We start from the raw sequence: 27988 nt of genomic DNA on the forward strand, positions 1-27988 counted from the left end.
TGCCTTTAAACAACACTCATGTTTACTGTTTAAAAATCAGAAACCTAAATCCATTCAGCAAACATGTTTTTTGTAAACTTGAAGTACTGTGGCCATACATCCTGTGGGCTTAGGACTCTAATCCAGGGAAATTAATACTTTTAAGAGATTTTTAAGCCTAGCCATGTGTCTCAAATCTCTGACAAGTTCAGAGATCTTAGCAGGGGCTTGGGAGATGAAACATTTACAGGCTACCTGTGTCCATTAGAGATTTAGGTGTCAAACCAGGGGTGAATTTCTGGTACCCCATCCAGGTGTTCAAGCTATACTTAAATTGGGTTAGGGAAACACTCTGGTTCACATGAATGGGGTTTTAGATGAATATCTGGTGTAAGTGTAGGATTAACAGTGCAAGTATTAACCAAGGTTCAAAATAGAGGCCTGGTATGACAGGTTAGCTGTAAAGGCTGAATTGACTGGATGGGCACTGTTCTTCTATCCTAACCTCATCAGACACAAACATAGTGAAAATTTAAAGCATGAGGAAAAGAAGTGTAAGATGGCATCTTTGATTAAGTTCATCAGAAGTGTTTTGGAATAAAGCAGGAATGGAAATCACACCAGAAGTAGATAAAAACCGGACAGCAACATATTGTGCCAAAAAACAAAAGAAAAAATATAAGGAAATGATCAGATGAGAAGGAAAGAAAATTATAAAGTCCACAAATGTTTATAGAGATCTTCTGGAACAGCCTCATATTGGCCAAGATTTGATACAGGAATGGTTAAGGAGAGGTGAACTGAAACAAAAAGATGAAAGGCTAATAACGGAGGTCCAGGATAGTGGATTATGAAGACTGTGGTTTACAAAGTCTGTTGAATAGTGGGAGAAACAGACAAATGTAGGGCCTGTAAAACAGTACTGGAAGCAGTTGCACATCTCATTTATGGGTGTGATATACTCATAGCAGAGGATATGTATACTGAAAGGCACAATGATGTAGCAAGATTGTTGCATTGGAAATTGTGACAACATTACAATATAGAAGTAGTTGAAAAGCATTGGAAAAATAAACTACAATGCTAACAGAGAATGATGGTTTATATCTCATGTGATTACCCATTACCAACAGTTCAATAAATAGATGCAAGAAAACCAGATATTTTAGTCCTAAAAAGACAGGGAACTTGCTACACTCAATGATTACTGTGTCTTACATACAGAAATACATAAAAACATAAAATACCAGTATTTGCAAGCAGAAATGAGAACAATGTGGAAGAAAGATACTCAGACAGCTCTAATAGTAGTAGGAGCAACAAGTTTTATAAAAAATAATTTACAATCATGCTACCAATACATGTAATCCTGTATGATCTACAGAATGAGGCAATTCTGGGCACAATGAGGGTGTTTTGGCTAACATCAAGAACTGAAACAATACTAATTGAGAAATTAAACCAGGGAAATATATAAGTCCATAACGAGCTAAATGAGAGGATGGACTCAAGCACAAGGTGGGTAGGGGTTCCATCAGGGAGGGGGGGAGATGAGGTCAAGGACCCCAGTATGGCAGTGCTGCTTCTATTGAAGTCCATTCAAAGAAACTAGCTGAGTGCAGAAGGACCTCTAGAAGAATTCCTGCACAGCCGCATGTATGTGAAGCCACTAATATGTTCCAGATAGTAGGTATATCAGGAAATCACCCAGTTCATGCTGACTAATGACAATAGCTTCTTGCATCCTACCATGTTAAATGCCAATAAAGGCATCCTAAAGGAAGTAAGTGGAAATAGGAACACTGGAACGGTGGTAGTGGAATGAAGGAATGAAGATTTGGCAGGGGCAAGGACTCGTAGCTGGTAAAAGATATTACATGCTAAAATGTAAGCACAAGAATTAGTGTGTGTGTGTGTGTGTGTGTGTGTGTGTGTGTGTGTGTGTGTGTGTGTGTGTGTGTGTGTGCACACGCACATGCGTGCACATGTGCGTGCATGTGTTGGTGTGCATATCTGCATGTGTGCATGCAGGTGTATGTGCGCGTGCGTGTGTACTCATGTGTGTGCATGTGTGTCTGTGCACACTAACTGTGTTTTAGTATGATATGGTCCACTCATCTTATTTTATGCCATTATCTATTATGTTGTACAGTACTTTGACAGTACTATCTCTTTGTTATTTAGAGTGTGATAACATCTTATTTCTGCTGTGGTCAACCTACTTCCTTTATTTTACCTCCTTCTTCTCATGTCAGGCTTAAACCCGAAAATACATCTTACTTCATTGAGACAATCATTTATTTCTTTTAAGATGTTATATAAAATATTATAGTAGTTAAACTGGAAAAATTCATGCTGTGTGCTTTGTAAAATCTGGTTTCACCACTGCAGTGTGCCTGGAAGGCCCAGGGCAGGTTAGTCATAGCTTGCTTAATCATTTTCTTCTGTAGGTGACCACTTGACTTCTGCCCATGCTATTAAACTTAGGCTGCACAAACGTATTTAAAAACACTACTTTCAGCTGTCAGGTTGGACGAGTTTAGGACTTTTCTTCTGTCTGAGCCAATTTTGAAGCTAGGTTTCAGCAGTAAAGGGCCAATGTATCAGCTTAGTGTATCATACTTCATACTAACTCTTAATAATAAATGGAGTGTCATTTCATGCACTACCTAAGTTAGGATTTTATTGATTAACTCTCAAGTCAACCTTCCACCCAGTTTTGAGATGTATTGCCTACTGTTACTTCTGCATTAGCTGTCAAATTCATCTTGTCTTCTTGCGTTAGGAAGTGTACTGACCAGATAATAAACAACTTGACTGCCTGAGTGTTTATCTAATTAATATGCTCAGGGCTAAAAAAGATTAATAGAAAAGTAATAAGTGGACTCATGAGACATGAAGACGCAAAGCATTAGGTCTAACACTGTGGCAGTAAAAAACTCAGCCTGCTTGTGCTTTTTAATACTGTTTTTGACAATAGTAAGGCTGTACAAAGAAGACTAAAGGAAATAAAAGGACATGAGTTAGATTTTGCTAAGTATCTCTTCTGTGAGATTTTTCTCAAAATGCTTTACAGCCCAGGTTAAGAACAGTGAAAAATAATGTGGAAATAAAGAAATGGGAGTTGGCAAATCCATGTAACATATAGCAAGGGAGTGGGGTAAAAGATCAAAAACCTTTTTTCTTGCTAGAGTTGTTTTCCCAAGTTGACCGAAGCTGTAACATAAGTCTAGCATTATTCATCAGGCTGTTAGTGATCCATACCTGAGTTGAGATACACCAGACAATCTCCCATACTGGCTAGGAGATGGAGACTGTTCCACAGAGGATGTGATTCTATATCCAGGACAAGAAGCCTGGTAGCTGTCCTGCTACACTGCATCTAGGAGACAAAGTGATGCAGTGGAATGTGAGTCTAAGTTGATGCCACAAGGCACTGCAGAGCTGAGTGTATACATTAATTACATATGTGTATTTAAATCTGGAACAAAAGTCTCACACAGTACCAGGTTTGCAGGGGACATGATGACTGCTGATATTTTGTCTGTGTTTCTCATACGAGTCTCATGTGGTTTAACAAGTCTCACTTCTCTTAGAGGGTAAAACAAATACAGTAGAGAGTTGATTATCCAGACTAATTGGGACCTAGGGTAGTTCAGATAATCAAACTGTTCGGATAATCAAACATACATTAAACCAGATAAAAACTATTAAAATCTTGTTTTTTTCTGCACGCAGAGAATACACTTCAACCACTCAGAGATTCCAGTGGACAATAAAGAATATTTTTCACACACAAGAGGCTACAAGCTCAAAGGACATGCACAAGCAAATATTTATAACATTTACATATTCAGACTTTATGATTTTTCCTACCCGAAAAGTTTGGAAGGTGGCATTCAGAAAATTGACATTTCGGGTAACCGACATTTGGATAAATGACTCTCTACTGTACAATACAGATTAGATGGTAAGTCTTCAAGAAAGTGGAAGATGTGAATATATGAGACATTGAAGGTGGTGGCCAGGGTCTTACAAGAAAGAAGAGAAGAGAAAAAAAGAAGAAAAATAACCATCTCTAGCACAATTCAGATTTGACTATTATGTACACTTTACTTTATAATTCAGAAGGCTGAAGGACTCAGATAGAAAATAACTCAAAGAAAGCTGCACGCCAGCTACTAAATGTGCAGAATATTTACTGAACAAAAGACATTCCCCCAGATTCACTATCCTTCCGTGCATGACTATCTTAGGCCTGCACAGAAGTGGCCGTTTAGGAGCAGGACGACAGCACGCCATGCATATTAATGAAGGCGCGCTGCCTGAGCACCTAAACATACACGGAGCATGTACGAGTGCAGGGGGTATGTCTGAGAGAAGAGCTCTCAGAATATACATGCCCCTGCAATGAAGAACAGCAGAGTATGTATAAAAGAATGAGCAAGACTGTTCATAGGTGTTCGCATACCCCCAGCAACATCCCCCCACGTTTACAAGAGCAATAGTTAAAACATTAAGTATAAAGATTTTTTTTTATGAAACAGATGAAATTTAACTGTAGGTGCCCGGGTTTGCCCATTGCTTAGCTACAGTTAATGCAGCTTAAATGGCACAAGAGGATTAAAAAGCAAGATATATGCAAATGAAGTAATACAGCAATAGTGTAGTGGGCAGAGCATTTGCCTTACAAGCAGTCATTCCTGGTTCGAGTCCCACTCCAGTACAATCCATTTTCCATGTCACATCACTGTATGATCAATTTATCTTGTTGCATAACCTATGATAACATATATTTATAATATTTATATATTTATAACATATATTTGGTGAACTGGAGTACTGCATTAAATGCAGATGTGAGGTGTCATTGTCATAATATTGCAAAGTCCACAGATAATCACAAGTGCCCCATACAGTATATGTACACAGGAATCAGGAATACAAATGGAAGGTAAAATTTGTAATGAATGATAACTCCATACAGTTTCCAAATCCACCACCTTCCCAAGAACCATTAGACATTAATGTCTAAATTAGTGTGGTGGCAAGTGGGAGTAAGCACTAGTAAGCAAGTGTAAGCACTATTAAGCAGTAGTAAGTGAGTTTAAGCCCGTTTGCGGGGGGGGTAAGCAATGCGTACACAGGTTAAGCAATATTGAAGCTAACTCTCTGTAAACATATTTAACTGGAGGTTAGCATTGCTTACCTTCACACAAACACGCGCAAACCCGCTTACAATTGCTTAAAAGTGCTTTATGCACTCTGTATGCATCAGCCGCTATTCTGGCCAGAAACAAAATAAATAGCCTTTGCAGGTCTTGAACCCAGGACCCTATACATTATAGTCACAGTAGTTAACCACTAAGCCATCACAGCAGTACATAAGATTGAAGTATCACCAAACAGATCCTCACTATAGGAAATTCAAACTGAACATGTGAAAGGAATCTATATACAGTCTTATGTTGTATAGCCTACTACATAACATAAATATGTGAACTGGAGTACTGCATTAAGCCCAGATGTGAGGTCATTGTAATGAAGTATTGAAATCCCCTAATAAACACAAGGACCCCATACAGTGTACATACACAGGAATCATGGATACCAAACACATATATAACATGTAATGAATAATAAAGCAATGCCACAATGCAAATATAATGCAACTTAAATATTAAGCAATGCTAAGCATTGCAGAGCCCAGCTTAGTAGGTGTAAGCAATGTGTAGGCCAGCTAACTCAGTCTGCCCATTGATATACCCCTTTAAGCAATGCCAACCTTAGGGACGCAGGTTTTCCCATAGCTTAGCCTTTTCAAAACCATCTAGTTATGGCAAAGTGTGGGAAACCGGCCCTGTTTAAACCCAACAGGTCGGAATACATCTTATAACTGGTTGTAGCTTCCCCTTGAAGGCACTATATCTGGAATGGGAGAGGGTGTGCGCTTTCAGGTGCAGTGCTGGGGCATCCAGGCCTCCAGAGTCATACAGGACTCCTTGTGAAAGGCCATGACATGAGACTGCTGCAGGGCCAGTACCAGGGTTCCCAATACAAAGTGGAAGCCTGGGACCATCTTGCCCATGACTTCACCAGTGCCACTGGCATACCCCAAACTGATGAGCAGGTCAGACATCACTATGCTGACCTGAAGTGGCGAAAGGGGGATCTCTTGGATCAGTGGATCCAAGAAGCTAGGAGGACAGGGGAGGTCCCAGCTGTGTGTAACTATCAGTCCATTACCTGTTTAATAATTGCCAGCTCATGTATATTATGGATAGGTATGGCTAAATATTCCTCTTATGTCTTTCACAGCGGCAACTGAGCAGACTATGAACCAGGAGGACCATGGATGTCCATTGGAGCTGTTGCAAGGCAGGTAAGTAATACTCTTGCATGTACTGTCATAGGAAATAAATCTAAAAGTAGTAGTAAGTTAACTGCCTGTATAAAACCTATATTGTTTAATGCATGCACTGCATACACCAGAGAATATGGCAGGAAGAGTCTCATTTAGGCTGTATTTAAATAAAATCATAATAGCCTGACAATAAAGGTCTAACTGCTGGACTGCATGTGTTTACTCTGGTATCATATGGTAATGTAGATTTGCAATCACTTAATAGTACTGTTGTATTAAGCACTGTTTCCCACAATGTGCTAGATAAATAAAATGTGCAGGAATGTCTGTACATGACTGGTGTAATTCCAAGAGTTCATATAGTACAACTGAGAGAGACATAGACAGAAAACAGTGAAAAGACAGACAGCAAAATCCAAATAGCACACTCAACTGAGATGTGAACTGTTGTATTTTTAGCACACACAGCCATGGTTCGAATCCTGGGAGTGGTAGTAGGCTGCATACAGAATCATACCCCACAACTGTACAGATATGTCCAGAATGTCCAGTAAATCAGCCCATATCTGCTGCCTGTCACCCTGCCCCCCTGGGAAATCAGTGGGATGATCCCAGACATTTAGGTAGCAAACAAGAAATACAACTGATTGTCTGACATCTATGACAACAAACCTGTCACTCTAGCAACTCCCCAAAATGTTTTGAGAGTAATAAGCCAAGTATGTCCCATCTACACCCCCATGTTGTCAAGCTGTGACCTGTGTGTGTACACTAACAGTGTGAGATGTATGTGCATAATACTAATGTGGAATCTGGTAATTCGTGTAGCAACATTCAGGTAGTGCTAACAAACATTGCTCCCACAGGTCTGTCAGATACGAACACTGTGCCTAGAAATAACGTGTACACTGGTATTGTATGGCATTGTTATTGTTGCAGTTGCTCTGAATAATAAGGAATAACTCATCACTGTCCCCCACACTGTGCTACATAATATAACTGTCTAGGACATCCTGTATAAGAGTGTTGTAATACAAGGTCAGAATGTAAAACCACAGGAGAATTATAGACAGAAATCAGATAAGAGATACACAGCAATATCTATATAGTACACACAACTGTGATGGACATTGTTTTATTTTTAGCAGACACAGCTATGATCCGAATCCTGGGAGTGGTAGTAAGCTGTATGCAGAATCATACCCCACAAGTGTACAGAAATGTCCAGAATATCCAGTAAATTGGCCCATATCTGCCGGCTGTCACCCTGTCCCCCAGGCATATCAGTGTGCTAATCTCTGACATGTAGGCAGAGTTTCATGTCATATAACTGACTGTCAGGCCTGGTACATATTTGGAAAATGTCAATGAAAACAAACCTGTCATTGTACAATTCACTAAAGGTTTAAGAGAGCAATAGTCGAAATATGTCCCGGTTCACATGCATGTAGTCAAGACATGCCCAGAGATGGACAGGTATATGCATAACATCAACCTGGAATCTGGGAGTATGTGTAGAAACAGTTAGTTAGTGTTAAAAAACAATTCCTCCACAGGTATACCAGGTAATAGGTGTATACTGCAGGTAAAACCAGTTCATGTATATAGTTGTCAACAGCCATACCACTGTCCAAAGCAAGGCAATAGGGTAGTGTACTAATACTTGTAAGGTACAGAGGACAGCACTGACTAGGAAAGTAATGTGAACTACAGGAATATACTAGCTGTTAATTGACATCTTTCTCTCCCCCCACCATATATCTAAAACAATAAACTAAATACACAACTCAGTTGGTATGTGTTGACTTAACTCTAATGTTGGGACATATGTCCTATTGTTCGATAATTATTTAAATCTGTTTCTATGCATGTGCTATGTTGAAATACTCCCACATTGGTGGCATGGTGCCATCAATGTACTTGCATGCTGTTGTAATTACCACTGTGGCCCATATATGCATGTGTTCTGTTTGCTATGCAAATGTTCCATAACTGGTGTTTGGGTTAATGGGAATATCTATGCATGCTGTTATGCTGTTATACCTAATCCTGAAATGTGTTGACTACTACTAACTCACATATGTTGATAAAATGTAAACATCATAGCACGTATAGGAATGCGTGTCCCAGAGGAACAACCTGTCCCACCACAGCTGGCCATGGTACCGGGCACCAGCACATCTGGGGCTCAACCCAGGACCTCCTTGTCCATTGGTCCTGCACCACATTCGGGTGAAACTGCCTCAGGGGATGGGGCTCACCCCGGGAGGGGGCGCTGACAGGAACCTGTCACCCATCACCAGGTCCAGGTAGTGGTGCATAGCGAGCTCAACAGGGAGGTTGGAGATCTGCTACACCAGCTTGAGGGCCATGTGTCATGACTAGAGGGTCGGCCTAGCTCTTTGACTCAGACCCCAGCACAGCCACCTTCAGGGTTTACACTAGGGGGCTCATGGGCTTCCGATTTCCCAACACCCCTCCCCATCAAGGTGTTTACCCCCACATGTCATATACCACCCCTGTATGTGTCTTGTTTGTCCTGTCTATTAATCTACTCAACCTACCTCCCCAAACATACCTGCTATCCCTCCCCAACATCCAACTTTCACCTAATAAAAGAAAAAACAAGGGCAATCTGTTCCCAGAAAAAAATCTCGCCCCATACATAGCTGTCCATTTTGCACACATGTCCACTGGACACATGGAATCTGGTCTAATTGGCTTAACAACATATTATTGTTGTCCTCACCCTTCTCTCAGGGGTATGAGTGTCCAAATATATCTCCAAATTCAGTATATATGCACAGCTGTTGCTGTAGAAGAAATGGGCAGCTATGGACCTTCCCTACACCCGTCCTGCACATCCCTAGCAAATTTTCCCTACTGTCTTTCCCTCTTTGTGCCCCTTTCTCACCACTTTCCTATCAACTCTTTTTCATTTCTTTTAAAGAAATTAGCGCGGGGGTAAGTGGGAGTAAGCACGTTTAAGCAGCAGTAAGCAGGTTTAAGCCTGTTTGCGTGGGGGTAAGCAATGCCTACACAGGTTAAGCAATTTAGAAGCTGAGTATAAGAAACTGTAACCTTAAGTTAGCAGTGCTTACCTCCACTCAAACCCGCACAAACCTGCTTACAACTGTTTAAAAGTGCCTTTTCTGTATCCAACAGCACTTGTTCTGCCCAGCAACAAAATAAACAGCCTCTGCAAGGCACAAACCCAGGGCCCTGCACACCATAGCCAAAGTTATTTACCACTACCCATGTTAGATATACATAACCCTGTTGTTTTTACAAACATATCATCCAGCGCATATATATATATATATATATATATATATATATATATATATATATATACATATATGTAGATATATATGTAACTACACATACACACACAGAGATATGTATAGGAAGATACATATTTAAAGGGTGCACACCATACGGAACAGCCAGTACACTTACAGTTGCCACCTTACCAACTGAACACTGTATGAGTCACCCATATAAAAGATAATTGTTGCCTGAAACATATACCCACAGAGAGATCAAAGGATATAACACCATGCACAGGTTTGCATACATGAGAAAGCTTTATTTGTGTACTATTACAGTTGTATATGCGATGTCATATAGCTGTTTAGACTCTGAAATACATATAAACAGACTAATGCAACTCTCAAACAAATAAATTAACACAGTATTCCAGAAAGCATTACATATGTTGCTGTCCAGGTCAAGGTCTTCAAGTAGTACAACAGTAAAGACAGACTGGGCCACAGGATAACAATCAATCAACAGTAAGTAATGCAGATGTATAGTCCAGCATCCTCTATCTACACTCTGTACAGAATCCCTAGGGGGTAAAGACCTCAGCTGACACAATGGGATGTATCTGTTACATAACAAGGCATAGCTGAAATCATCACAATCACATTGACAAACAGAACAGTCTGTATGGCAGGAAGCAGTAGGCCTGCATTTACCCAAGGTGGATTGTATGGTAATGTACATCCAGACACCTTAAGGCAGCTTACCCCTGATAACCCTCACATGCTGTAACAGCCTAGGTTAGTTATGGTGCATTCCCCCATAGACTGACATACAGGGCCATATACCACTGTTACATACACTGGCCTTTGGACTGCATAAGGGCACACATGTATTGTGCAGATGAAGCCCATATACATATGGCCCCAACCCTACAATATGTGTGGGGGGCACAACAGCAGTGGAATGATGGCAGGAATGGCAGCATGACATACTCACAGGCCACTACATAACAACCCTTGACAGCATGTCATATGGATAAAGCCTGGTATGTAGGTGGAGGCAGAGGCTAGAACACAGGCCCATATGTGAAATACTGTTGTCATACACTAAGTAAGTTGCTGCTGTTACAGGATATACTACAACATATCCTTAGTCAGGAATATGAAGTCAGAAACACAAATGGATGTAGCCATGCACTGATTGCAATCAACTCACACACAGCCAGTGATATATCGGACACAAGGCCTGTGTGGTGAACACGCAAAACATAACACGCACACCTCTGGCCATCAAGTGGATATGCACACAGTTGAGAGCTATGCAGACAGACTGCAGTTCATGTTAAACTAGTATGTCCACACAAACCCTGTAACACTGGTGCTATACAATGCATACAACAACAGTACTCGCACTCTCTTTGTAATTCTGGAACCTCATATAAATATGTAGCTGTCCTGAGTGTGCAAGTTCTCTTGTAAGAGGTATTGCTACCTGCTGTCTGTAATACTGCTGCCCACACACATGAAGGGTGTCCACCATACAGGAAAGGTAAAGGGACCATGCCCACATGATGTAGGGATTTATAGTAGTGGGTTGCCATGACAGTGATAATTGGAAGTACTACACAGCATGCTGCATGCAGGTAGCAAGTGGAGGACACTGACTGGTGCAGAGGTCATCACCTGATCATGTGCATCACCTACAAAATCCATGCTGCAATCTATTCAAAGCAGCTCAATCCATTTACTGGAGAGAAACTGAGACAGATAGATAGATAGAGAGAGAGAGAGAGAGAGAGAGAGAGAGAGAGAGAGAGAGTAAGCCAAAGGCAAAGCCAAATCAAAACAAGTGGAGGACACTGATTGGTGCACTGAGGTGGTTCCACCTGAAGGTAGTGCTGGACCAGTAAATGAGGAGGCCCCAGGGTGGATCCCACATGTGATGTGGCCTGGTAACATGGCCAGATGAGGTTGGAGAGATGGTTCTGCTGGCAACTATTCTATAAACATGCTATTGTGTCACTGTTATAGAACATATGTGGGTAGTAATAGTCTACACAATCCTGGAGCATGTCCAACAGCATGCATAGATATCACCAATAACACAGAATGTCAGATGTGCAGCAATCACATAGTAAGCATACCACATGCATATATGGAACCTTAGTGGCCCTGACAATGGCATGAAGGTGAAATAGTCTGTAACAGGCCTGCAATGATAGTGTCCACACAGGGAATATGGCTACAAACACATAGCACAACGTGTGGTACAATACAATATATGTCCCACTGGTAGGTAAGCTGTAGCCATACTTATTGAGTTGTGTGAACAGTTTGTTGTTGCTGATATGGTGGGGGAGGGTGACAGAGATGTGTATTAAGAACTATGGTAACCTTGCTGTATGAGTTGCTCAGACCTGTTTCCATCTTTATGTCTTTCAGGCAAGATGTCCCATGGACGGCTACAAGCGTATTCAGCGGCAGAAAATGAGGTTGTGCTAAACTACCTAATCCAGCACTATCCTGTCCTGTTTGGCAGGACCACCCATGAGCAGCAGGAGTGGACTGTCCTGTGGAATGACACAGTCCACAGGGTCAATGATGTCTGCCTGCATAACCGCAGTTATGAACAGGTCCAGCATCATTGTTCTGACCTGCTTTGCAATGACCGTCGGTGTGCTGCTGCAGTCCAGGGAGACCACCTCAGAACAGGGAGGGGGTCATGCCATCCATCCCCCCTGACACGTGTTGAGGAGCTCCTCACCAGCCTCTTGCCACCTGCCCATCCACACACCCAACAACAGGCAGACACCATGGTGGAGGTGGGTGCTACCCATACACCGGCTGAGGAACATGCAGGTAAGGCCACAGGGCACATCAGTAGACCACTGTTGTGTATGCATCTGCATCTGTACAGGTAGATCATGCATATCTGACATGTCATATATATAGTTTGTTGCTGCATAGTAGTAATAAACAGATGTGCATAAGTGGTCATATTGTGGACTTGTACTGTTGATGTACTGTAATGCTGCACCCACACTGTAGCAATGCCACAGCTGTGGCCACTGACATCACATCTCTCACACTATTATGTAGGTCCCTCTGGTATACCACCAAGGGAGCAGCCTGTAGCTGGTGAGTATGGTTTATGTTGATGCTTGCCAATACACTGGGCATGTAATGGCTATGGTATATTCCATGCACACATCTAACAGACCTACCCATAATGCATGCTGTACATGTTCACATATTGTTGCTGTTAAATGCACTGCATCACAGTGGTGACCATGATGGGGTATCCAAAGGGTATGGCAGACACCTGAAAGATAACTAACACCCTGTCATTGCGAAATGTGTCCACAGGAATTAACATAATGGTTAACCCACACACACCTGCATACACTGGGTTATGACACAGTGTGGTCTGATGCATGTCTGTGGTATGGGACATGTTTGTGTCTGGTCCCACAGACATGTGAGCCAATAGGGTACCATACACTGGAGCAGCATGTAACATCAGACAGAACAGGACCAAGAACAATGGCATCTGCCACAGTCTGTGCACAGCCTAAGGTACGTATGTGCAATACATATACTGTCGACAATCACCATAAGTACACAGACCCCAGTACTGTACACACAACTGCAGAATGCCCAAGTTATGTCCTCAGAAACAACCCCTACTAGACATAACATGTCTAGCAGTCTGATATCTGACTGGCTTGCTATCAGGTATGATGTCAATAAATAATGGTGTACAGTACATATGCACCTCTAATTGCATGACATATGTACAAAAGTTGACAGACTTGTGGCTGGAGCTACAAACACTGGCCCAGTATTGGCATGTTGCTGTGATAACCTCATACATTTACTGTCGTACCAGGGTTTGTTGTGACATATGTTCTATGAGGGATATGAAGTCAGTAACTCTCATGGCTGCCACCATGTACTGACTGCAATCCTCACACTATGCTTCTGCAGTTCTCAGATTGGTGTTCTGTGAGTAACACAAGAAACAAAAGGCTCCACACACTGCCCAGTCTGCAGATATCCATACAGATGGGAGTTTCCTCAAACACATAACACTGTCATGACAGGTATTAAATCATGTAGACCAGCGATATCCACACACACCCTGTTAAATTGACATTACTCCGCATGCAGAAGAGCAACACTTACATTCTGTAGTCATGTCTGGCACATCTTCCTCCTATCTGTTGGCCTGTTTCCACAATATATGTTGTTAGAAGTAAATCCCAATACCACCTGTGATGCTGCTTGCCAAACACCAAATTTAGGTCCTGCTCACAGTGAATGAAAAGTCCCAACACCAACATGATGTTCCTAGATATTGAAGTATGTTCCCATGCAATTGGCTATGGGAATGTTACCATAGCTATTCCACATGCAATCAGCTAGAGCAGGACTGCAATTAATGCAGAGGCCATCAGCTGATCATGAGCATCACTTACAAAACACAAGCTGCTGCCTACGCAAAGCAGGTGTACTTCTCCACATCCACCAGAGAGGGTGTGTGAGAGACAGACAGAGACAAAGTATGTCAGGGAGGGGGTGGGAGAGTAAAAGCTAAGCATGTTTGTGTCACACACCTACCAGTACAGGGTATCAAACCCCTGCCTGACTATGTATTGCTATCCCATGTCTATACAGTTATTGCATGCACCACATAGTTTGCATGTTGGGGTGCTGTCCAAAGGTATATCTGATGGTGAGTGACATCTGCAACAGTGATATAGTAGTGATAAGGTAGGTGTAGTACACGTGCCTGTCTACATGAACAGGTGTCAGCGTCAACACAGCCACACTCTCTCAGGGATTCACACACATTGACACAATTGGCAGGGTTAGGAATAGACTTCCTAACTAGCTAGTTTGCCACAGTACAGTAATGTACAGGTATCACATGCACCACAGGGGTATCCAGATGTTATACTGGCAAAGGGTATGTGAAGGTATCAGACATCAGACAGCATGCATCAGTAGGCCAATGGGAGTTGTATTGAGTGTGAATGTGGTCGAAAGCATCTTACTCCACACACACAGACAGAGGGTGCCAGTACTGAATTGCATGGGTGCATTGCTTTATGGGTGTCTAGTGGTTGACTGTGCCAGAAGGCTATACAAAGCTAGGTGAAGGGTATACCTTTGCATCAGGCCACATGACAATGGTCTGCAGTATGGCTCAGAGGTGTAGTGTCTGGTTTGGCCCACGCAGGTGGGTATTGTATCCACCATCTGGTCACCTGGGTTACTATTGTGTGTGACCAGTGCTGTGCAATGCTTGCCATTTATGTGTTCTATAGTCCATGACATGGATGGTGTCTGGGATGTGTACCTGCCCCACATACATGTTCAGTGACATGTGGAATGGTACCTGGGGTGTCTGGCCCATGTTGTGTACACAGATTATCATCAGATGTGCCAGTCCTGGCCTCATGAGGTGGTAACTGGTAATGGAAACCAGGCTGACCCTGCACCTACATTGATAGCATAAAACAGGTATTTCCTGGTGTCAGTGGCATCTGTCCATACAGGGCATGTGTTTAAGGCATAGTATGCCCTTTGTGGGTCACATGTGATGGCACCACAGTTGTTGCTAGTGTCCAGTGGGGAACATATTGAAGGTGCACTGTCTGCAATTATGTGCCTATTGTAGTGATGGGACAGGGTGCCATGCCCTCTGTAGTCCACTGCAATCACACCATGGTTACTATCTGTGGGCAATATGCAGGGTACTACCAACATAATGGTTGTTGCCTAGGAAAGTGTGGTCATGTATGCGACATGGGTTGAGAGTGTTCTCTGGGTAATACAAGGGTTGCTTACTTTGTTTGCCAGGCCTTGATGGCACATGTAGGGGTATGGATTGTCACCCCATCATCTCAGCTATTTGACATCTGTTATCCATGTAAGGTGGACATTTTGACATATAATAGGCCCACCATATAGGAAATTTGCAAAACCCACTACACAATTTATCCAGTTGTTACACACTCACAGCCACCTCCACACAGGATACCAATGGCACACACACACACACACACACACACACACACACACACACACACACACACACACACACACACACACACACACACACACACACACACAGTTGCCATGTCTAGGATTAGAACTCATACTTAGCCAGTTTATCACACTACAGCATTACACAGTTATAGGATGCACCATGGAGATTACTGGAGTACTCCTTCTCCAAAGGTGTATTTCACTAGGAATGATATCAGTAGGCTTGCGAAAGAAGAGCAATGGAGGTTATAGTGACTGTGAAGGGCCTCAAAAGCATTGCTCCCTACACAAACAAACAAAAACATCCACACTTGCCATGTCTGGGAATAGAAGCCCTACCAAACTACTATATCACACTACAGCATTAGGCTGTTATAGGATGCACCATAAAGATTACTGGAGTACGCTTTCCCCAAAGGTGTATTTCACTGGGAATGACATTGGCAGGTTTGCCAAAGAATGGCAATGGAGGTTGTAGTGACTGTAAATGGCCTCAAAAGCATTGTTCCCTACACAAACAAACAAACACACACACACACAAACATCCAAATTTGCCATCTCTGGGAATAGAACCCCTACCGAACTACTATATCACACTACAGCATTACCCTGTTATAGGACGCACCACAGAGATTACTGGAGTACTCTTTCCCCAAAGATGTATTTCAAAGTGAATGACATCAACTGGCTTGCCAAAGAAGGGCAATGGAGGTTGTAGTGACTGTGAATGGCCTCAAAAAGATTGATTCCTACACAGACAAACATACACACACACACACACACACACACACACACACACACACACACACACACACACAAACATCTACACTTGCCATGTCTGGGAATAGAACTCCTACCGAACTAGTTTATCACACTACAGCATTACACAGTTATAGGATATGCCACAGAAATTACTAGGCTATTCTTTCCCCAAAGGTGTATTTCAAAGTGAATGACATCAGCAGGCTTGCCAAAGTAGGGCATTTGAATTGTAGTGGGTGTGACTAGCTGAAAAAGCATTGGTCCATACACAGACACACACACACACACACACACACACACACACACACACACACACACACACACACACACACACACACACACACACACACACAATTACCATGTCTGGGATTAGAACTCCTACCTAACTAGTGCATCACACTACAGCATTATACAGTTATAGGACATGCCACATAGATTACTGGGCTACTTCTTCCCCAAAGATGTATTTCAAAGTGAATGACATCAGAAGGCTTGCCAAAGTGGGGCATTTGAATTGTAGTGGGTGTGACTAGCCTAAAAAGCCTGGCTCCCTACACGGACAAACACACACTTGCCATGTCTGGGATTAGAACTCCTACCTAACTAGCATATGACACTACAGCATTAGGCAGTTACAAGACGCAGCACAGAAATTACTGGAGTACTCCTTCCCCAAAGGTGTATTTCACAGTGACTGACATCAGCAGGCTTGGCATAGTAGGGCTATGGGGAGGGTAGTGTGTGTGCATGGGCCATAACCCATTCATCCAGAGGTAGACACACCACACTCAGGCACACACGGGTTTATATTCCGCAAGTACGTGTATACAACTGCTAGATGACTACTGTCTTGTACAATCATGTTGCACAGTTAGCACTAGCACCACAGAGTCTATAATGCTGAGGGATATCAGGAGCTAATTTCTATGGTGAGTGACATTTACACATCATGTGGTTGTAGCCATTTGGCTGTGTGCTGGGCGAAACAAGCCTCATGATGGAAGGCTCTTTGTCACTGTCACTCTCTTCCAAAAATCTATGTATGTGTACTTTTGGTATATTATAGTGTGTTGTCTTGGATATCTGTGTGTATTCCTATCTAATGTGTGTGCAAAGCATGACTGGTGCATACTGAGGAGTGTATGCACTAACATCTGCAACTGTCAGATATGTATGGTCCACTGTTGTTGCCAGACATGGGTTTCATTTGTTTAAGTGTGTGAGCAGGCCCAGTATGACCTTTCAGTATGTTGTTGTCTGACATTGCCTTAATTTCTCTAAGTGTGGGAGCATGGCCAGTATGCCCTTCTGTATTAAAGGTGTGGATCCATTCCAGGTAGATTGTACTCCAGTGCAGACTTTTGTGTTCTAAACCTACAGCTAGCAAACTGTTTCTGCAGGAGAGATCAGTTGGCAATATGGGGTCAAACTGGGCAATGGATAGTGGGTACTGTAGGTAAACGTGTCTGTGCTGCTTCTGCTACATGGTACTGATGTTAGCAGAGATATTCAGACATGTGTAGTGTTATACACTGTGATGTTTTATGTCCTCAAGTACTGTCAGGTAGACATTTTTGCTCGCACTGATGTCCTCGGGAACACAGGGTGAATGCAGCTGTGTCCAGTATTGTGGTCAAACGCCTACATATTCCTGCAAAATAATGTCATTCTGGAGGGGGAGCTGCAGACACTTGCTGCTGGGTCTGTGTAACTGGTTCAGCACCTTGGTACAGTGGTGGCAGAGGATCCCATACTTGTACATTCATTGACGTGACAGTATGGCCTTATCTTGCTGTGGAAATACCGCACAGCTGTACAGATTCACACAGGTTACTCCAGATGCTGGGGTCATAAGTCAGGACATTACCGCTATTGTGGTGTATGGGCAGGTTTGTAGCCACCCATTCTTGTGTTTGCAGCCAGGGATAATATGTGCACATGGCTGCATTTCAGAGTTCACACATCCCATGCTGCCCATGCTTCCCCCTTTATTATTCTATCCTCTTCCACACATTATGCAAACATTCTCTGATACTTTCCCTATAGTTATCACCTCATCACAGCAGTGTATTGTTGTTGGTCCACAGTTCATGCAGTGGGACATGCTGGACATGTTACTGTGATTTGTCCACATGGCCTTGCATATGGGTTTTGTGGACTGTGTTAAGTTGTTATTTGGGAGTCAATGACATAACATACATTGGCAGTATGGGTGAGATGCAGGCCTTTGGCAGAGGACTGTAGGCCATTTGGTAGGCCATTTGGTAGTGATGCAGGCCAGCTGTAGCAGGCCGTTACATTCTGTCAGTCTTACAGTACCAGACTGCCATACATTATATTCCTCTGGGGTGACAGGTTAGGTGTGCCAGTTGTTCATGCCAATACTTTCTAGCAGTATTGTTCAGGTGGTGTGGATGCTGGCAGGGTGCTGCTTACAGCTAGGGACACATCTGCATGGGACACCTGCACTGCATGCTGCATTCTTTTGCTATTGTCATACACAGGTGGGGGTCATATTGTACCCATTCCCAACAGCAGGGATAAGTCTGGAGAGGTACCTGTGGGTGGTGTTTGGGTGAGCTGCGTGCATGTGTGTTATGGACACTACTTGCATCTGACTCACAGATATACATGGGGCATTCCAGTGATGCTGGCTTGGGCAGGGACATCAACTGTTTCTCAATACATCATTCATATGACCTTTGTGATCTGCGAGTGTTTGGCCAGATGACATAGGTATTCCCTACTACAAGGCAAGATAATGTGATGCAAACCTGTATGTACAATTCCAAGGGTGTGTCCATTTCACAGTTACACATTATACACTGTCTGTCTGGGATACTTTCCCCTGTGTACTTCTTGTATATCTGGCCCAACAGTCATGCCATGTCCATCTTTCAGATGGTGACATATGTTACCTCCATACATTTACAATGGCTTACTGCTAGTATGTGTTATACTGGGGAGCATTGTGTTTGGCACTGCAGTTGTGAGGACTTGGCCCTGTCATCGGCAGTACTGGGCAATGGCCACCAGGGTAAACCTCACCATGCATACATACTGACCACTCTCACACAATATGTAACACACACCAACCTAACACACGCATACCTGGATATTGTACAAATACTGCAATCTATCCTGCTACTTTGGCCACCTCAGGTCATCTGTGCTCTACTGGTATTATACCTACATATACATGTTACTACATTTCTAGATCAGATTGGACGGGGGCACACCTGACTGTTACAACGTGTCTACGTTGGATTGGGTGGCACACCAGACTGTTACTACATTTCTACATATGATTGGGGGGCACACCTGACTGTTTCTACATTTCTACATATGATTGGGGGGGCACACCTGACACTTGTGCACATTTGCTATGACTGTACTGGTATGTCAGGTACTCCATTTCATTATGTATTCTAACCTATCATGATGACTAGAGGCATATCAGTGTACTACAGGTCTTAGGTTTGATTTACCTACATACCGGTTTCTGACTTCCTACCCTTCAGAACTGACATCCCACTGCCTGACCTGATGTAGTCTGTCTGTGTAGGCCTGGGGGGGGGTTTACCCATAGGCATCATTCAGAGGCCTTAGCACAGCCTTTGTTTGTGTTTGTCTACACCCGTCCTTCTGGCTGAGACTGTTTTTGGGTATGTGAACCTCCCAGACTGGCATATGTGTGTCATATGGATACACATGTGGCCCAGCACATTTCCTGCAGTGGGTTTTGTCATCATGTGTAGTACTGGCTACTATGGTGATACCAGTATTTGTTACAGATCTCATGCTGCCACTATACGTGTCTACTATCTGCTGGCATCCCATTCAGCCACCAGATTCCCTTGCATGCTCACATCTATACCATAGATACAAGTAACAACACATACTACTCCATGCGGCAATTGGTAAGGAGAGTGACTTACCTTGTGGGTGTGCCAGTATTGAGGATGCAGCTGGAGGGTTGCCTATGTTGGATGCAGATAGTACACTTCCTATACATGGCTGAGTACAGATTGTGTCATGTTTGGCATCCCTTTTACTGTATGTATGAGTCAGAGAGAGGTGTCATTCCCCGGGTCCCTACTGTGTCAGTGTATGTGCTATATGTTGCCTCTTTGCAAAGGCCAGGGCATACTGGGCATGCCTCCTTCTGCCTACTGGGACAGGCTCAGGTCGTTCCTCCACTGAGTCACCTTGTGCCTGTGCAGGCCTTGGAATTGGTGGGGGGCTGTGTGGCCCTGCCCCATGCTGTTCCTTCTGCAGCTGTTTCCGCAGGATTATATTTTGTAGCATGGCACATATGATGACAATTTGAGTACATGTAGCTGGTGAGTACTGCAAGGCTCCACCAGATGTGCCCAGGCACCAGAACTGTGACTTGAGCATCCCAAACACATGGTCTATTATAATTCTGGTCTGTGCGTGTGCCTCATTATGGAGTTCTTGTTCAGGTGTGTCAGCATTTCTTATGGGTGTCATCAGCCACAGCTCCAGTGTGTAACCAGCATTCCCCACTAGGTGACTGTAAGGGATGTCCCCATTGGCAAATCTCTGGTACAGCTGCATCAGATGCCAGATGTGGGAATCGTGATAGCTTCCAGGGCAGCCAGCACACACATTCATTATAATCACACATGACCTGGCAGTTGATGGAAGGGAAGCCCTTGCGGTTGATGTAGAGTCTACCCCCTCACTGGGTGGTGCTTTGATGCATATGTGCATGCAGTCTATAGCACCCACAACTTCAGAGTATTCTGCTATTGGGTGGAAGAGACGCATATTGCTGGCCAATGCCTCACAGGTATTGGGAAATATACATGTTCACCGGCATGTGCTGACATGGCATCCAGGAACTGGTGGAATACCCTGGATGCTGATGCCTGTAAGATCCCCATGATATCCTTAGTTGGCCTTTGGGAGGTACCTACACCTAGTATTCTTAGGCCTACTCATACCTTGGTATCCACTTGGTTGGGTTCCCCTCTGTTAGTTCTGTGTGTCAGGCATGGCCGGCACAACTCAACAATTTGCTGTAGGAGGTCCCTGTCCACCCAATAGCACTCCACTATCTCCAGCTCATGTAGCCCCTGGTAGGTTACCCTGGGTCTGTACACCCTTCTCCATTTCCTCACTGTGAGTTAGTCATCAGCATTCTCATCCTCATCACCCTCAGCCTCTTCCACATGTTGATGTCTGACAGCTGCTGCAGCCCCTATCATTTTGCTGTTTTCATTTGTTAAAATGTTCCCAATTGTATACACCAGTGGTGTAGAGTATGTGGGAAAAAACAGAGGGAAAGGTGTTTGCATATTTTATAGTACTGTTCTGGGCTGGGCTGGTCTGTTGCCTGTGTAATTGGCTGATTCTGATACATTTCACCTGACAGCTATGCTAGTTCTCCTAGATTACCTTCCTACTGCTGTTTTCCCTTCCCATTGCCTTTCTGTTTAAGCCTGGGGATGCGCCGCGCAAACAGAGTGCTCAAATGTGAACAGAGCTGCTATTTCCTGGTTTACTTTTTTTTCCCTTTAAAACCCAGTGTGCGGCGTACACAGCCGCTTAGACAATATAAAGAGTGCTAGGCAGCCTCAGACACACCCCCTTGCTTAGCTCTGCTAAGGTAAGGGCAAACCCGAGCAACAGGGCTCCAATCTGCTTACAGTATGCCTGACTCACACCCCTATGATGTCAGCTAACTCCTAGGCTTGTACCAAGCTATTCCTACTCTTACACTGTTGGGTGCTGACTAGCATTGACGGAAAATTTGGGATTCAGTATCATTCCCCTCATTTGCATAGGATTGCCTGCTGATGCATAGTTGCAGGTCCCACACTGACCCTCCCCCCTTAGCAACCACTATTCACTGGGCATGTTGTCTTCTGCCTGCCATTGGGTATAATGGCAAAATAGTGATTTTGGTTAGAATGCTTATTTCAGGGTTTTTTTTTTTTATTTTTTTGCCCGATCCCATTTGCACGTGACTGCCCTATGCTTAAACAGCTGAAATCGGCTAAAAAAATAAAAGTTATTTTTTTTAACTGTTTTCCATGCCAATGGCCATATATTTGGCCCTGGTATGCTTTACACATTATATACACCCTTTACTTGGAGCTGTTATGGCTCCGTTTTGTAGTTTGCAGAAATGTACTCGGTTACTAACCGAGTACATTTCTGCAGATTACACTAGACCTGCACGGCCGGCTGCCATCTTTCTAGTTTACAAATTCACTTCATTTGCATGATTTTCACCTGCAAATGGGGTAATTTGCATACTGGAGCTGAGTCCGTGCAGGACTAGTGCAGGAGTGCTCATGCACGTCCCTGCAGCTTATTCCTGGATTGCACGGTGGACATATTGCCTGCTGGAGCTCCTGCACTAGTCCTGCACACTGTGGAGGGCTTGCTGAATCCGGGGAAGTGTTAGTCTCCTACAGTATTGAGTGATGTAGCTGAGTTTGGCAAGGATCTCCTTTGGCCATAAACTTAGTAAAAAGTTATGAACTTTTTTTCATCTCTATGGCCATGAATGTATTTCCATTTCCAGGCATACATAATTTTTGGACACAGTTGAAGACTTTATGAATCACAATCTTCCCTTACTAGGTCAACAAGAATATTCATCTGCCTTCTTTTTGCAAGCATTTTTTTTTGAGTCTGCCATCTTTTTGCAAGCACTTTTCTTGAGTCTAAGTCTGTCAGCTGTTGCAGTATTTGCTGTTCTAATTTGCAGTGGTTGTCTGTTTTGAAATGTAGCACATTAAAGCAACATCATTAACATCATAATTAGTTGTGAAAAGTGTCACCAACTTCCATACATTTGTCTCCTACTCAGAAAAATGGATTGACAAAAGTCACATGTATCTGAGTCTGAGTCAGTTCTCTACTTTTCCATAGCATGATGAACAGATCACAGGGCAAGGATTAGCATAACAAATTGGGAATACTATGAAATGCATAAAACAAGTAAATTCATACTATGGGAATAAACTTGTTTAAACTGAAGTTATGAAAGATGTTAATTATGCAGATCCCTACTGAGTATTAGCCAAAGATATATATCAGTTCCTGGCCTTCTTACATCTCCAAGGGTATGTTGATGCTTTCTATAGTTGTGGCTGTTTCTGTGAGCATGTGTCTAAAATAGAGTACACTATGTGACCTCCTTAGTTTTTTTTTTTTTTGCTGCGTGAAGGGAAAGATAAATCGACTGTATTTTGATAGCTTATTGATTGCTTCACAGCATCAATGTTGTAATGCAAAGTATATTTTTTCCATTTCTTTCTTTTTAGAAAGAACAGCAAATCAACACAAATGAGGTGCTTTATATCTACCTGATAGAGATAGTTTTCATGTCAGTCCTAAGACCAGGTTACGTTCAGTTTTACAAAAGTAAAGATGTTGAGATTTGCACTGGGTGTGACAAGGATGGACAGGATTAGGAATCAGTATATTAGAGGGTCAGCTCAGGTTGGACGGTTTGGAGACAAAGTCAGAGAGGCGAGATTGCATTGGTTTGGACATGTGCTGAGGAGGGATGCTGGGTATATTGGGAAAAGGATGCTAAGGATGGAGCTGCCAGGTAAGAGGAAAAGAGGAAGGCCTAAGATAAGGTTTATGGATGTGGTGAGAGAGGACATGCAGGTGGTTGGTGTGACAGAGCAAGACGCAGAGGACAGGAAGAAATGGAAATAAATGATCCACTGTGGCTACCCCTAACGGGAACAGCTAAAAGAAAAAGAAGAAGAAGAATATACATATCGAAAACAGTGAAGCACCTATTCTTTTATAAAATTGTTTTTGCAAACTGGCCATGATAATATGGAAACAAGCAATTTCATTTACATAAACAGAGAAATGCCTGATTTAAAAACATCTCCTTGTAGATTAACAATAATAACATGAACATGTGGAATTTCAGATGCATTTCTTACTTCTGGCCATTTATGTTCTTAGCCAAATAAACCTTTAAGTAAAGAAACTTTTAAGTTAGAAGTTGGACAGCTGGACTTTCTTCACGGTAAAAAAAAAAAAATTGTACCATTCAAGAATGAGCTTGTTTGCTTCCTATATGAATCATACTCATCATCAGTTTTGTAGAAAGTTCCCCCACATCCAGACAAAAGTAACAATGCTATTTCCATCAGATGGAGTGATGCCCTGGGACATACATTTTATTAGTTTATAGGTTAGTACTAGGCTAACTGCCCTTATGAGCCATTTTGAGCCTAGCCAATTACTCCGTGTCAGAATCAAACCCTGCACCTTGTGTTTCTAAGGTAAGCACCTTAACCATTACACCAACCTTCCACCCCAACCCCATTTCCTCCAACTTTTTAGTTGCTGAAGGTAAGAAGAGGAAATTCATTCTTACAGCTCCATGTCAAAGGCAATGGATTAATTCTACATTTTTACAACAAACTGTAAAGCCAGTAAAAGGCATAATTCTGCATCCAAACATTAAATCAGTCATTCTAATAGCAAATACATTAAGTAGCCATCTTTTCTTTATTGAGGTACTACCTATTCTGAAGAAGTAAAAAGGCACACTTGTATAAATGGATGAGTTTATCTTTGTGTGTAAAGATCAAGGTAGTGATGCAGCAACAGTTTCATTCCCTCCGATCGTAATATCTTGCTGCGTTTTACAGTGCTAGCATGCCTATCGCTCCACTGAATATCATTTATCTACAGCTCTGCTTATGTAGCTATATGTTGTCCTGAGGCTTCACATGTTGCTATAAAACAATTCTCAGGGGGATACTTCATTTTCCCACTAAAACATCATATATCTCCTCCATCTGACTTGAATTTTGTGGCAAAAAAATTAAATTAACTGTTTTTTTTTTTTTTTTTATCTCAAATATCTTTCTTTGAAAAGACCTTTCCTGGTAATAGTTACCTCATCTAGAAGGACTTTTGAACTGCATGATTTGATATGGAAAATACGCCACACTGTTTTTTTTTTTTTACTTATGAGAAGGGGCCGAACTTGAAAATAAATCTCTCCTTTGTGATTAAAGTAGTATCTGAAACTTGCTTGAACCAAATCTCTCCATTTGCCAGTCATCCTTCCCAAACAGAGGAACAAAGGCAAACAGTTTTACATTTACACACTATGGAGCTACAAATAACTAAGGCAGTAAATATGAAAGGAAGATAGCTCTTAACCTGTTTGCTCTAAAATATGGACAAAGCCAAAAATAATGGGGGCAAAGCCACAAAAATAGGGATAATATTTTAAATATTGCTCTTATAAACTCAGAAGATTATGAGAATAAAAGGTCTTTTGTTAACATACATTTTCTGAAGGGTATGAAGTCTGAAACTTAAATGTCTGTCATTATTTAGTGAACTCAGTCCTCACTGATTTACTACAAAAATCCAGAAAATCACAAATTTTATGAGAAATGGACCAAAATATGAGACAAAAATTTGGACATTCTGTGAAGATTTGGACAGATGAGAAATATGAAAAGGAATAAACCACTGAGACACCCTGATCAGAAACCTCTTTGTCTTTTATAAATGAGAAAAACATGATCCTTTTGTCACTAGCTAGACCATTCCCAAGTGACTGGCTAAATAAATGATTTTCTGTTGTGGCAGATACTTCAGTTCTCTGACAAGGGAGGTCAGAGTTCACTGCACAGGATGAGATGCTACCAGTGCATTGTTCTTTTTGAAATATATCTTAAAGTATTATGAGGCTTCCATCTAGACATCCACACTCATTACCAAAACATTGCATATTGGGTGTCTGTAACAGAGTTGAACAGAACTGAATTTGATTGTCCTACAGGGCATGTTTAGACCATATATCCTTTTTAGGAGTTGAATTACACCGTTTTATTTTCTCCCAGTAAGGGTCAACATTAAGTCTATGTGAATTAGGTGGGTGTCTATGGCACCAGATGGCACCTATTTAACTTAAGGTATTCCAAAGAAGAAGAATGTAAAATATCAATTTAATTCCATTATCTCACCTTCCAGTTTACCGTGGTTAGAACTGTGCTGATAGCTGAACTTTTTTTCAGTGTGTCTGCCAGCGCAATCCAATAATTCCCACCCTGGCTATTCCAGAACTTGGGTCTTCTGGGTTTCAGTCAGCACTTCATCCTCCTGCATCACAAAGACATGCAAGAGGAGATAGTTTATATAGCTATTTATTGCAAATTAATATCCCTGCCATTTGTCGGAAAACTATAAATGCTATAAAGCACACAGCAAACTTCTGTGTCAAAATCAAAAGCAGCAAAGAGGTATGGTAGAAAAAAATGGCAACCTGTTTAGTGGATGGGGGTTGGTATTTGACCACAGTTTCCAAATGGAGTTTTTTTTACAATGTTATCACTTGCATACAGTCCAAATTATGAGGATGCAGAACAGTTCTCAGTAAGTACTGTGGAAAAAGGAAGTAGAACCAGAACAGAGTCTTGATAGATGCTGATCAAAGACAGGATCAGGGACTAAAAACAATGAATTTCACTTTATTAGTGATATCTTTTCACAACTATTGTCTTATCTAGAGTGGACTGGAGTCATACATCTTGTGACTTAATTTAAAGGGTATATCATTTATTTATAGTTACTAAACATCATTTTTTTCTTTGGGTAATTGGTGGCTTACCCAGTAAATAACCATCCCTTCATTCATAAGAGTAAACAGGACATACAGCCAAACCAACTGGAAAAAAAAACAACAAGAAAAACCTTGACAAGCTAGAGTTTCCACTGTGTAATTCCTTGAAACCTCTTGTAAAAGAAGATTATGGGATGTATGCAAATGACCTCTTAAGGACACCAGGTGTTTCAGCTATATGGCGGTTCTGAAGACCCATGACTTATTTCATTTTAAGTTGATTAATGGACAAATTCAGGCCTGGGGCTTGGCTTTATTGGCTTGAATTTGTATGCATGCATATGTGTACATACTTGATGAGTTGCAAGTTGTTAATTTGAGATCTCTAACAATGGGGTAAGCAGTTTTTTCCTTTTTCCCCACTGTTGTACGACCTTGGAGTTAGTGTATTTATTTAGCAGAGTATAAGGAGGTGCAGGGGGGCTTTTTGCCATGTAAAAACAGTTTTTTTTGTGTATTTTTAGATGAAATTAGTCCGCATCATTGTACCTTTTATTATTTGTTATAGGTGACTTTTTTGGATTCTATGAAATGCATCCTTATATTCAAGAATGGGCCCAGTCAGTATGGTCTAAAGTGGTACAGTGCTGTCCCTAGTGTAACTAGACATGCCCTTTAGAATTAGATGCTTTACTGATTTTGTTAAATACACAGTGGCTGAAGATTAATCTGTTGAATATTATTGTCCCTACATCTGGAATGATAATGCCAGATTTATGATTTGACTGTTTATTTTTCATCTTTGATTTATGTCTTGCCTTTCTTGTCAAAACTTATGATGTTACAATTACTGACCCTGATGGTGAGGTAATTATTACTGCATCATGTAGGTACTTTTTTGTAGACATCCTGCGATATTTACAGTTTTTTATTGAATTAATTATGGCACAGTTTGCAATTGTCAACATT

Source organism: Protopterus annectens, chromosome 13.part0 (genome assembly GCF_019279795.1).
Source record: "Protopterus annectens isolate FY-2018-M chromosome 13.part0, PAN1.0, whole genome shotgun sequence".
Lineage (NCBI taxonomy): Eukaryota > Metazoa > Chordata > Ceratodontiformes > Protopteridae > Protopterus > Protopterus annectens.